Source organism: Lissotriton vulgaris, chromosome 2_2 (assembly GCF_964263255.1).
Source record: "Lissotriton vulgaris chromosome 2_2, aLisVul1.2, whole genome shotgun sequence".
Taxonomy (NCBI): Eukaryota; Metazoa; Chordata; class Amphibia; order Caudata; family Salamandridae; genus Lissotriton; species Lissotriton vulgaris.
The window spans coordinates 308,027,968-308,040,289 of NC_141688.1; the positions used below are offsets into that span (position 1 = coordinate 308,027,968).

Genomic DNA, 12,322 nt, shown 5'->3' on the forward strand with positions numbered 1-12,322 from the left:
GCTCCCAAGCACCCCACACTTTCCTAGTTCCTGGCCCCAAGTTTTTGACCGTCCCTGCTGTTCAACGCCTTCTGACCCCGCCCCCTCCCCTGTCCCCGCACTGCTATAAGTTTTTTCCAGCATCTGCCTCCCCTGTAGCCCCGCCCCTCTGCTGCTTATTCGCTCGCCCCTCCTGCCTCTCCCTCCTCCCAGCTGACACGCCCTCCCTCTCCTCCTCTAATGGCGGCCGCTGCGAGGCCACGCACCTAATGCAAGCCGGTCTGCGCCCGTCCGCACCTGGACCGCTCCCAGTGCCAGGTCCCCTGGCCCCCGACGCTGCCAGCCCACACGACGGACTTACGATGCTGCTACCCTCCACGCACTCAACGCCGGCCGGAACCCCGCCTGCTACCGAGCCACCCCGAAATGCACCCACGGACCCTTCACCTGCCAAGCCTGCAAGTTCACCTGCCTCTGGACCTGCAACGCACCCGCAAGGCCAGACTTCAGCAACAACCACCTCAAGTGCATCCTGCTCAACACCCGCTCCGTCCACAGACACGCCGTCGAACTCTGGAACCTCCTCGACAAAACATCAAGAGACGTCGCCTTCCTCACGGAAACCTGGATGAACGCCTCCTCAGCCCCCGACATCGCCATAGCCATCCCGGAGGGCTACAAGATCACCCGGAGGGACCGCATCAATGAAACCGGAGGAGGCATTGCCATCGTCCACAGAAACACCATCCGCATCACGACCAACTCAGACGACACCCTCAGCGCCGCCGAGCACCTTCACTTCCAGATACACACCGACCCCAACACCACCCTCAGAGGTACTCTCATCTACAGACCCCCGGGACCACGCACTCAATTCACCGAAGCCATCACAGACTTCATCAGCCCGCACGCCCTCACCTCCTCAGACTACATCCTCCTAGGGGACCTCAACTTCCACCTGGAGAACAACAATGACAGCAACACCACCGCCCTGCTGGACAACCTCGCCAACCTCAGACTCAAGCAACTGGTAAACACCCCCACCCACTACGCCGGCCACACGCTTGACCCCGTCTTCTCCTCCAGCAAGCACGTCTCCTTCAGCCACTTCGCCGGACTACACTGGACTGATCACAGCTGCGTCCACTTCAACTTCAGGAGAACCCCAACCCACCACCACCCGCAACAGGTTCCCCGCAGAAGATGGAGCAAGATCCCCGCTGACCAGCTCACCACCTCCCTCCGCCAGAACCTTCCCGCCAACACAACGGACCCCAACGAAGCAGCCGCAACTTCACACAGTGGCTCTCAATCTGCGCTGATTACCTCGCACCACTGAAGAACCCTCCCAGCAGACCTGGCAGCAAGAAAGCCTCGTGGTTCACCAACAAACTAAATACCTCCAAAAAATACTGTCGCACCCTTAAGAAAGCCTGGCGCCACGATCACTCTACAGAACACATGACAGACCTCAAGAATGCCACCTGCATACACCACCACCTGATCCGCACCACCAAAAGGACATCATTCAAAGAACGACTGGACAACAACATCCACAACTGCAAGGAACTCTTCAGCATCGTTAGAGAGCTCTCTAACCCCAGCACCTGCAACAACGACATCACACCCTCGCAAGACCTCTGCGACTCACTTGCCTCGTTCTTCCACCGCAAGATCGCCAACATACACAACAGCTTCGGCGCACAGACCACGCACCCAACCACCGTACCAGTGCCCCCCACCACCACCCTCTGCAACTGGACCCCGGTCAGCACCGAAGACACCACCCACACGATGAACACCATGCACTCTGGATCCTCAACCGACCCCTGCCCTCATCACGTCTTCAACAAGGCTGACTCCATCATCGCACCCCAACTCATCAACATCTCCATCACCACTGCCACCTTCCCAGAGAGCTGGAAACATGCCGAGCTCAGCGCCCTCCTGAAGAAACCCACCGCGGACCCCACGGACCTCAAGAACTTCCGCCCCATCTCGCTCCTCCCTTTTCCTGCCAAAGTCATCGAGAAGACCGTCAACAAATAACTTGCCACCTTCCTTGAGACAAACGGATCCCTCGACCCCTCACAGTCCGGTTTCTGAGCCAACCACAGCACAGAGACCGCCCTCATCGCAGCAACCGACGACATCAGATCCCTGCTTGACAACGGGGAAACAGCTGCCCTCATCCTCCTGGATCTCTCAGCAGCGTTCGACACAGTATGCCACTGCACGCTAATACAGCACCTCAGCAACACCGGAATCCAAGGGAAGGCACTGGAGTGGATCATCTCGTTCCTCACCGGAAGAACCCAGAGAGTCCGCCTCCCCCGTTCCGATCCGTGGCCACCGAAGTCATCTGCGGTGTACCTCAAGGATCCTCGCTCAGCCCTACCTTCTAGAAAGTCTACATGAGCCCCCTCGCAGCCATCGCACGCCAACACAACCTTAACATCATTTCCTACGGTGACGACACCCAGCTGATCCTCTCCCTTACCAACGACCCCGCCACAGCCAAAGCCAGCCTCCAGGAAGGAATGAAAGACGTTGCAGAGTGGATGAAGACCAGCCGCCTGAAACTGAACTCAGACAAGACGGAAGTCCTCATCCTGGGATCATCCTCCTCCACCTGGGACGACTCCTGGTGGCTCCCTGCACTGGGCCCTGCCCCCAAACCAACGGGCCACGCACGCAACCTGGGTTTCATCCTGGACTCCTCCCTCACGATGACCAAACAAGTCAACGCCGTCTCGTCATCCTGCTTCCACACCCTCCGCAAGAGCTTCCGATGGATCCCCACCGAAACCAGGAAGACGGTCACCCAGGCCCTCGTCACCAGCAGACTGGAGTACGGGAACACCCTCTACGCGGGAACCACAGCCAAACTCCAGAAAAGACTCCAGCGCATACAGAACGCCTCCTCATGACTCATCCTGGACATCCCCCGCCACAACCACATCTCTGCCCACCTGAGAGACCTGCACTGGCTCCCCGTCAGCAAGAGAATCACGTTCAGACTCCTCACCCACGCACACAAGGCTCTCCACGACTTGGGCCCCAAGTACCTAAACATCTGCCTCACATTCTACACACCCACCCGCCAACTCCGTTCGACCAGCCTCGCCCTCGCCACCGTCCCACGTATTCGCAGAGCCACCGCCGGAGGAATTTCCTTCTCCTACCTGGCAGCTAAGACATGGAACTCCCTCCCCATCCACCTACGACTAACCCAGGACCATCTCTCCTTCAGGAAACAACTCTAGACCTGGCTATTCGAGCAGTAGCGGATCACCCTCCCCCCCTCCCAGTGCCTTGAGACCCTAGTGGGTGAGTAGCAAGCTCTACAAATTGCCTGATCGATTGATTGATTGAACCCAGAGTACTAGGGGAAGCAGAAAGACCAGTGCCTGAGGATAGAAGGACCAAGGTGTGGTAGATCAGGATAACCATAAGAACCAGAGGCAAAAATACTAAGTGGACTGGACCTGGGTGTCCAGAAAGACCAGGAACAAAATGATGAGGCTCAGAAGGACCCAAAAAAAGAGGACCAGGACCAATAGGGCCCAGACCATTGGGTGCACTGCTAGAAGGACTTTGAGGATAAGGCACAGGGCTGGGAGAACAAAGAGGATCAAAAGCAGGAAGACAAAAGCTAAGAGGGCAAGGCCTAAGAGTGCCAGGACACGAGAGGACAGGTTGATCTAGGGGGCCAGCAGGATCAGGAATTGATGTATTGGAAATCAGATGAGCAGGGTGAGAAGAATCAGAAAGAGCAGGCTAAATTGAAGTGGGTCAAGAGGATCAGGAAAGAAAAGAAGGAGCTAGGAGAAGGGGTCTGAAAGGACCAGGTTGGCCAGAAAGACCAGAATTAAGAGGTCTAGGCATACAAAGACCTGTAGAAGGATGACCAGAAGCAAGATCTATTAATGTTTACTGTGTACAAAACCAGGAAGAAAACATAGACTGTGAGGACCAGGAATAGGAAGATCATTGCAAGGCAAAGCAAACTGAGAGTGAGGAAAACTGGGAGAACAGAACCTGAAGAATGAAAAGAAGATGGACAGGCAACCAGAGACAACAGGACAAGAGTCAAGAGTACCAGGGCAATGAGTACAAGCGGCACCACAACAAAGGGGAAAAGAAAGTTAAATTTAGAGATGCCCAGAATATCAGGACCTGGCATACCAGGCCAAGCAGGACTAGAATGAGGAGGAAAAGGTGGAACAGAAGAAGTAAAGCCAGGTTGACAGGAGCCATGATGACGAAGCTGGGTGCCTGGGAACAGCTAAGGGCAGGATGATCTGAACAAGAAGGATCAGGATAAAGTGGACACATTAGTCCAAGATGATACTGAGCAGAAGAGCCAGGGCTAAGAGTATCATGACATGTTGGAGGAGCCTCCTGAGTACTAGTCAGGTCAGGGGTGGGCAAACTAGGGCTATTATGACAAGGGACCAGATGGAGGAGGGTTTGGTGGACTAGAAGCATAAGAATAAATAGCAAAAGGGCTAGGGGGACCAGAGAGGTCAGAACCAAGGGACCAGGAACTGAAGTTCCAAATGGAGCATGGGGACTAGGAACTGGGGTATTAGGCCCAGGCTGGTGAGGATCAGGAGAACCAGGACAATCAGAGACACGAGGACTAATGGGACCAGACCAGGGCCACAATTACCATATCCAGTCCAAGCATACCAAATAAGGAGGACCAGGACCAGTGAAGGCATCAACAGTTGCACCCCAAGGACCAGGGCAAGAAGAATCACGACTATTAAAACCAGGAACACTGGGAGTGCCAGCCTTTGAGAACCAGGACAACAGGGCTAGATGGATAAGGACACAGAAGATCAGCAGGATCAGGGTGAGGATCAGTGGTACCAGGAACATGAAGCCTACGAAGGGCTAATACTAGGGTGAGCCAGGAGCAGGGCCAGGAAGACCAGGGTCAGGAAGGACCCCCAAGATTCAGGAAAGCAGTACAAAGGTGACCAGAACTAGTTAGACCAGGGCCAGGATAAGGATTAGGAGAACCAAAACAACCCATAAAAGGAAGACTTGGAACATGACTATGAGCAGAAACAACGCCTAAAGACACAGAAGGACCTGGCAGTAGAAGAAGAAGACCAGGAGCAGAAGGACTCCAATGTGAGTCTAGGCCACATGTCTTAAATGGCTCTTATTTCGGTTTCTTATGCTGTCATCACCTAAAACCCCCACCTCTTCAGCCCATGTATGGAACTGGTAAAACATGTGTTGGGAAATCAAAGCATGCACAGTGAATAAAAGCCGGGACTGTTACACTCTGACCTCTGAGTGTGGAAATCCCAGTCTGATGCTGGCACAGTACTCTGAGAGGGGATCTGAGGGCAGGGGGACTGAAACTTGTTAGAGGTGTTCAGAGGTGGATTGGTGAAAATGAGGGTGGTCTGTGAAGGTTTGAGAAACTCAGAGGCTGAAGTTAGGAAAAAAAGTTGATAGCAATCAAAGGGGTCAAAGGGACATGGAAATTAACAAAGGGAAGCTAAACATCATAAGAAGGAGTGATGGAGGCTCCATACAGGTTGTCTGAGATGGCCCAAAGAGGCATTCTGCATTACCAACAGATTTTGCGCTCCATTCAATGTGTATGTATGTGAGGTGGGTATGCAGCAAGGGGGAGATTTACTAAAATGTTATGCAACGCAAGGAAGCAAGACAATTTGCTGGGCTGCGTTGCATGACAGGGCGAGAGCAGAAACGCGCCAATTCTGCGAAGATATGATGTATTTCTGCTCTCTGCCTGCGCTGGCGCACTGTGTGCTGCCTAGCATTAATAGAGACACCCTGACACCATAGTGCAAGGGTGTCTGCATCAGGAGTAGGATTGTTTTTGTCCAACAATGGGGACCTTCCTGCACAAATAAAATCCTTTAAGGCATTTTCCTCTTTTTATGCGTGCTGCAGATTGCAGCAGGCATAGAAAGAGGAATTAACGTGGAGCAATACAGATTATTCTCCTCCTTACACCTCACTCTGGAAGGTGAATCATTTTGATGCTGCTCCAGGTTTACTCACCTTAGTCAATCTGGGATTACGTCAAAGTCCCCGGGTGGATTCAAGAGCACGCCCACGCTCCACCCATGGAACGCCTTCTCAACACAGGGAAACGCAAAGCAGTGATTTGCGCTGACTTGCGTTACTTTGGGTTTAGTAAACCACGCAGAGCCAGGCAAGGGAGCTTTGTGAGGCTTATTCAATCCCATTTAAGGGCTTTAGTTGCTCTGTGTCATCTTGCTTGATGCAAGGGCAAAGCAAGCCATTAGTAAATTTGCCCCTATATTTTCTCCTAGTTGTGTAGTAGTAAGACTCCTCGTGGAAAGAAAGTCTAAGTCTTAGAGACGGGATCATTGGGACAAATTTTGCAGGATGTACCGTAGCTTCCATAGCGGGAGTGTATTGATTGCGTCCCTGTGGATAGAGGGTGGAGACCCAGAACTGAAGTGAGGGAGAATAGAGAAAAGGCTACCCCAAAACAAATTCTGTGAGGTCCTTTTTAGCAAATGGCTGCTGATGAGTTCTTCCTGAGTGACGCCATAAGGTAGATGGTAGGAGTAAGGGGCAGGTCATAGAATTCCCTTGTTAAAGGGCTGCCCTTGTGTCTGTGCCTGATGACTTCTCAGAAAGGCTGATGACAGCCAGGTGCTGAGATCTCACCCTTCATTGTGTCCTGGTTTTGGATACTTCTGCTTGGAGCCAGCACTATTGCTACTGCAGTGAGAGGCATCACCTAGCACGAAGGCTGTGGCTGAGCGACAGCCAGAAAAATACATTTAAAAGAGAAACACCACAACAAATGTTTATCGTGCTGTATTTCAATTAGATCATTCAGTTTTTCCTTAAAAAATTATTTCCTATTGTGTAAGTATTATTAGGCATCTCCATCAAGTTTCATTACGCTCGCGGACTTGAGGCAAATTGGTGACTCAGCGTACTCTTCTAATGCGGCTTTCCGTCCAAATTCCACCAATCACAGCGTGGCAGAGTTTCTTTTCCCATAAGGCTTCAGAAATGCAAGCTGGCGAGCGCGAGCAAGATTTGGCGTCCCCTAGCACAATCTCCAGTCGATATGAGGACTTCCTTTGAGATTTTCCAACACGGTTGGTCACAAGTAGTCATGGTTAAAGGATTGCTTCTCAAATAGATTTTCTACTCAAGTGACAGTAAAATTGACTCGAATGACCACGCCCTCTTGCGCACCACATGGTGCCGTTCGCGCTGATGTTTAAGAGAGGAATGTGCTACCAGTGCTAAATCACAGCGGAACTGCCTCGAATCTTGCAGAGTTTTTATGTCATTCCGTAGAATTATTATAGTGTAATTCCACGAGTTCCTCACACCCCTAAAGATGACTCTATTGGATGCCAGCACAGCTCGCGATAAGCGGGTGCTGTACAGTTGAGGCGCCATCCTGGGGTGCTCTTTTATGGACTGTGAGAACATTCGCCAATCTTCTGTCTGAATCCTGCTTTCCAAACACACTATCTGGGTCTTGATTTAATGCACGCTAGGAGAAGACCTACTATCACTTATCAGAAAAGACGCATATTCTTATGTTGGTCTAGACTGTTATCAAGAAAAGTATAGGAGAAATCTTCCAAAATAAATACGGAAATAATTAAGGACATACAGTAAGAAACAAAAGGGGCGGGAAAAAATGAAAATGGTTCACATGAAAGTGCTCTTGCTTCGAAGAGAATTTAAATAGAGACCTCCAGGGACTCGGGTTTTATCTTTTCCCTCATGTACAAGGTACTCATATTCCAGTTGGGTATCCATAATCTATCATGATAATTTCACATGTACTTTTATGTTTCAGAAGAAAATGTTTTTATTTCATTTTGGAATACAAATTCTGCTTATGAATCTACCAGATCTCAAACCATCATTGTCGTTATCATTATTAACATGTGTCACTAACCCTCTATTACTATCTGCGTCCAATCTTAATGTGGCATGCGCTCATCTAAACATGTCCCTAGAAGCTTCACATACACCAAACATTTAACAAAATCCATCTCAATAAATCTAAATGAAACACATAATCAACGGATGGTGGATCCATAGTCAACTTAGGGCCAAATCCGCAGAATTTCTGCGTTACCGACCAGTATTTACCCATGTACAATGTAGGTAACACCAAACGCCATCGCAAACAAGGGATCGGTAAAAATAAGGGAAACCAGTTACCGATTCCTTAATTTGCAAATAGCAGACACCAAAACCCTCAAATACCGAATCGCTAAATAAGAAATCCTTAAAAACTCGCAAATCGATGTACCAAAAATCGGTAATACCGATTTTTCAATTTTTGGGTATTTAGGAGTCACTAATTACCACTGACTCAAAGCAGGTGGTAATCAGGTGCACTGCATTTAAACAGCCCCAAAATGCTATAGTGTGAACACAATGGCGGCCCTCTATGTCATTGCAAGGCAGCAGAAGAAGAAAGAAGAAGCACTTTATTGTATAGTTAATAAAAACCATAAAAAAATGTGCAATACCTGAAAGAAAGAAAGAAAGAAAAATTCTGGAAATGAGCAATAAGCCACAAATATGCTGGTAATAAGTCATGAGATTTGTAAAAAGTTATTCTTTTAAAGAATGCTGTGATTCAATTATGGAAAACATCATGCTATGTATACGAGTTTGTGTTTTCAATTAAGACTTTATCATGATTCCTCTCTTTTTCTCAAAATTAATTATGAATTGGACTGCACCGCAAATAAGTTGAGGATCCACAGAACACAATTTTTGTATGATTGCAGACCGAAAGGTGTGTGCTCCAATTTCATTAAACTTCGCCTTTAGCCATTGCAAGGCAGCAGGACTGAGGATCTGGAGACGGGAGGAGTGTGTGTACAGAATGCGCGTTACACTGTTTCAACTAACTGAGGCTGAAATTCATGAGAGGTACAGGCTAGACCCCCAAACCTGCACCCACTCCTGGAGCATCAGACACCAAGGGCGCACGCTATACCAACACACGTTCAGGTGTTCTGCAGGCTGCACGTACTTGCATCAGGTAGTTACCGGGGGGTGATAGCTGTGGCAGGTGGTGTGTCACAGAGTTGCCTGTCCCATTTTTTTTAACACTTTCCTGGATGCCATGATTCAAAGAATGCATCATTACATACACTTCCGCAGCACACAGGCGGAACTGCAGAAAACGAAGATGGATATTTACCAAAAGGCACAGTTCCCACATAGGGTGCATTGATGGGACACACATACCAAACTGCCCACCTGCAGCTACAGGGTACATATATCGGAACTGTAAATCTACACATTCCATCAACGTGCAGGTAATATGCGAAGCGGACCACATCATCACTGACATCGTAGCCAAATTTCCAGGGCGTAACCACGACTCCTATATATTCAGGAACAGTGGTATCTACACACGTCTGGCTGGGGGTGAATTTGGAGAAGGGTACCTGCTAGGTAAATCAATGTGAGACACCCGGATGCATACCTTGGATGAATATATTGGTGACTGTTATTAATGGAACTTCCTTTCTCACTTAGGTGATAGCGCATATGCCGTGCGGGCATTTATCCTGACTCCATACCTCAACCCATTCACCCCAAGTGAGAGAAGATACAATGAGGCACATGGAACTACGCGCAACATTGTGGAGCGCACCTTTGGACTCTTAAAAATCAGGTACCACTGCCTCCACAAAAGAGGTGCACGTCAGTACCGCCCCATCATCTGCTGGAAAATAATAGCAACATGTGCCATGCTGCTTAACCTTGCCACAAGGAAAGGAACAGCAGTGGAACTAACTGACTCAGAAGAAAAGGGTGAGGATTGTCCACAGCCAGAGTACAGCGCAGCTGGTGCGGCAGCAGCACCAGATGGGAGACACAGACTGGCTGAGGTCACACGCAACTATTTCCGAGTAAGTAAAGAGACACGGTCAGTTACTGTAATTGTGTGACAGTGTTTTATTTGCATAGCACACCGACAAAACATGACGGGGTTAACATGCCAGGCCAATATGCAATGCAGATTACAAAGGCGAAATGGGTTACATCACCCATTTCGCAATACCATGTGATGGCTGGCATTACTTCCTGTGCCCACGTGCGGCACTGCTGCTTTTCCTGGGCACACTGTCCTCACTGGCAGTCTGTCCTGTGGCATCGCTGGGTCGTTCGCTGCGCCTCCTGGACTCAGTTATAGGGGGCATGATGCTACTGTGGCTAGTTATCTCTTCACTAGCCCCCCATCACCCGTACCTGTAGTGGCTATCTGATTTGTCTGTAGCACTTCCATTACACTGGTCACTGTGACCAGCCCCCTTGCCACATCATGGCTGTAGTAGGCCATCTCCTCCTGCATGGCCACCGAGTGCCTGCAGAGCAGAGAGGTGGCAGTGGAGAGGCGGTTCACAGCCTTAGTGTAGTTGTCCAGTTTCTGCCTGTCCCTGTACCCCGCCAAACGGTCCTCATTCATTTTGCTGCACAGGAGCCTCACTGCCTCTGACATGTCCCTCATGCCCTTAGCCACAGTATTGTTCATGCTGCTGATGCCCTTCTCGATTTGCAGCATGTGTCTATTCATGTGTATCATCTGACGTTGGACTGATCTTATTGCTTTGCCTTGCAGGCGTTGCACCTTGAGCATGTTCCCCTCAAGACCAGTAAATACACTTTGACCCTCGCCCTGTGAAACTGGAGTGGCTGTCCTTGCCCTGAGGCATCTGGCACCTGTGTGGGTGCGCTCGATGGGGGACTGTGTGCCTGCACTGTTGGCATCCTCTGCCACCGTGGACTGTTGGCCTCCTATGCTGTCCTCCTCGGACACCTCCATCTGCTGGAGGCTAGCCACAGTATGCCTCCTGGCTCTCGGTGGTGGTGATAGTGGCCGTGGTGGTGATGCTAGTGATGGTGGTGGTGGTGATGGTTGTGGTGGTAGTGGTGGTGTGGTGTGTTCTGCAGGCGACAAGACCTCCTCCTCCTGTGTTCTCTCCCTCCGGGGTGCCTTTCCCGTGTCCCCTTCTGCAGCCCTGTGAGATGGCTCGCCTGTGGAGACAGAATGTACATTTGCTCATTTGTCTGGCAGCATTTGCATATTAATAAATTTCAACACTGCCAATCAAAACTGAATGTCCTCTGCTTGCTAATTGCTGATGCATTTCACATGCCTTGGGTTCAGCGGACTGACTGTTATGATATGTTTTACTTCTGACTACATCTACCATAATGCATTGCAGGTTAGAAGTAAAACATGTACTGGAGTTAGATACATGCTGCCTCATTGGGGATTGGGGATTGGAGTTAGGGAGTGGGGGGCACAACATGCTGTGCATGCATCTTACCTTACCTGTTGCCAGCTCTGGCTGAGCTGTCTGCATCCCCAATCCCACTCACACTCTCTGGTTGGAGGGTGGACTCCACCAGGAGATCCAGGACAGTTGGTGCAGGTGCTGTGTTTCTCCCTCCACCTGTCTGGTTGGCTTGCTTCATTCTCTCTGCCAGTCTCTCCTTTGCACGCTTCCTGAGGTCATACCAGCATTTTTTAAGTTCTTCAATGGAGGGCTGGGTTACTCCGATGGCATTAACCCCTTCGCTTCGGGGGTTAATCCCCCGCTGTTCTGGGGGGAGGGGGCACGCACAGCGCCCGCTTGCTCATGACGAGCTGAGCTCGTCATGAACTACAGTGGTCCTGTGCTCATGACGAGCTCAGCTCGTCACAGGTGCATTGGCTCCATGGAACATTCAGCACAGCGGAAGAATTATCCCTGCGTGTGAGCGTTCCACTGGCCATGACGAGCTGAGCTTGTCATGAGCACCAGAGTGCTGTGGCTCATGACGGGCTCAGCTCGCCATGAGCATTGAAGAGGTTAATACTTTCCTGGATGATCAGCCATTTCTGCCTCTTCTGAGATTCAGGCACATGCAGGGAATTCTTACCAAACAGTTTGTGATGGTCCTTAGTAACCTCCTCAATAAGGACCTCCAGCTCCCTCTCATTAAATTTGCGTTTCCTCTTGAGTTCAGCTGCCTCCTTTTCCCTCTCCTGTTTGTCCATTTCTTGGCTGTGATGTCAGCAAAAACTTGGAAAGTTGCTCCTGGGTTGTTTGCTGTGCTCCCTGCCTCTCCAACAGCTTCAGGACCAGTGCAGCTACATGGGTGTGGTCACTTCCTGGTTTGAGGTCATGAGGAAGCACAGGATTGGCTGATTCAACAATTTCCGATTTTTTAAAAATACCGATTCGCTAATTACCGAATCTATATTAAGGAATCGGTGATACTGATTCGATAATGGGGATTTGGTAAATTTCTTTTGTGATTTTTA

General features: G+C 50.0%; 1 pseudogene; it reads right to left on the reverse strand.

Moving 5' to 3' along the window:
• Positions 1–10,088: 10,088 nt before the first annotated feature.
• LOC147729361 (uncharacterized) lies at positions 10,089–12,055 on the reverse strand (annotated as a pseudogene).
• Between the last annotated feature and the right edge of the window lie 267 nt (positions 12,056–12,322).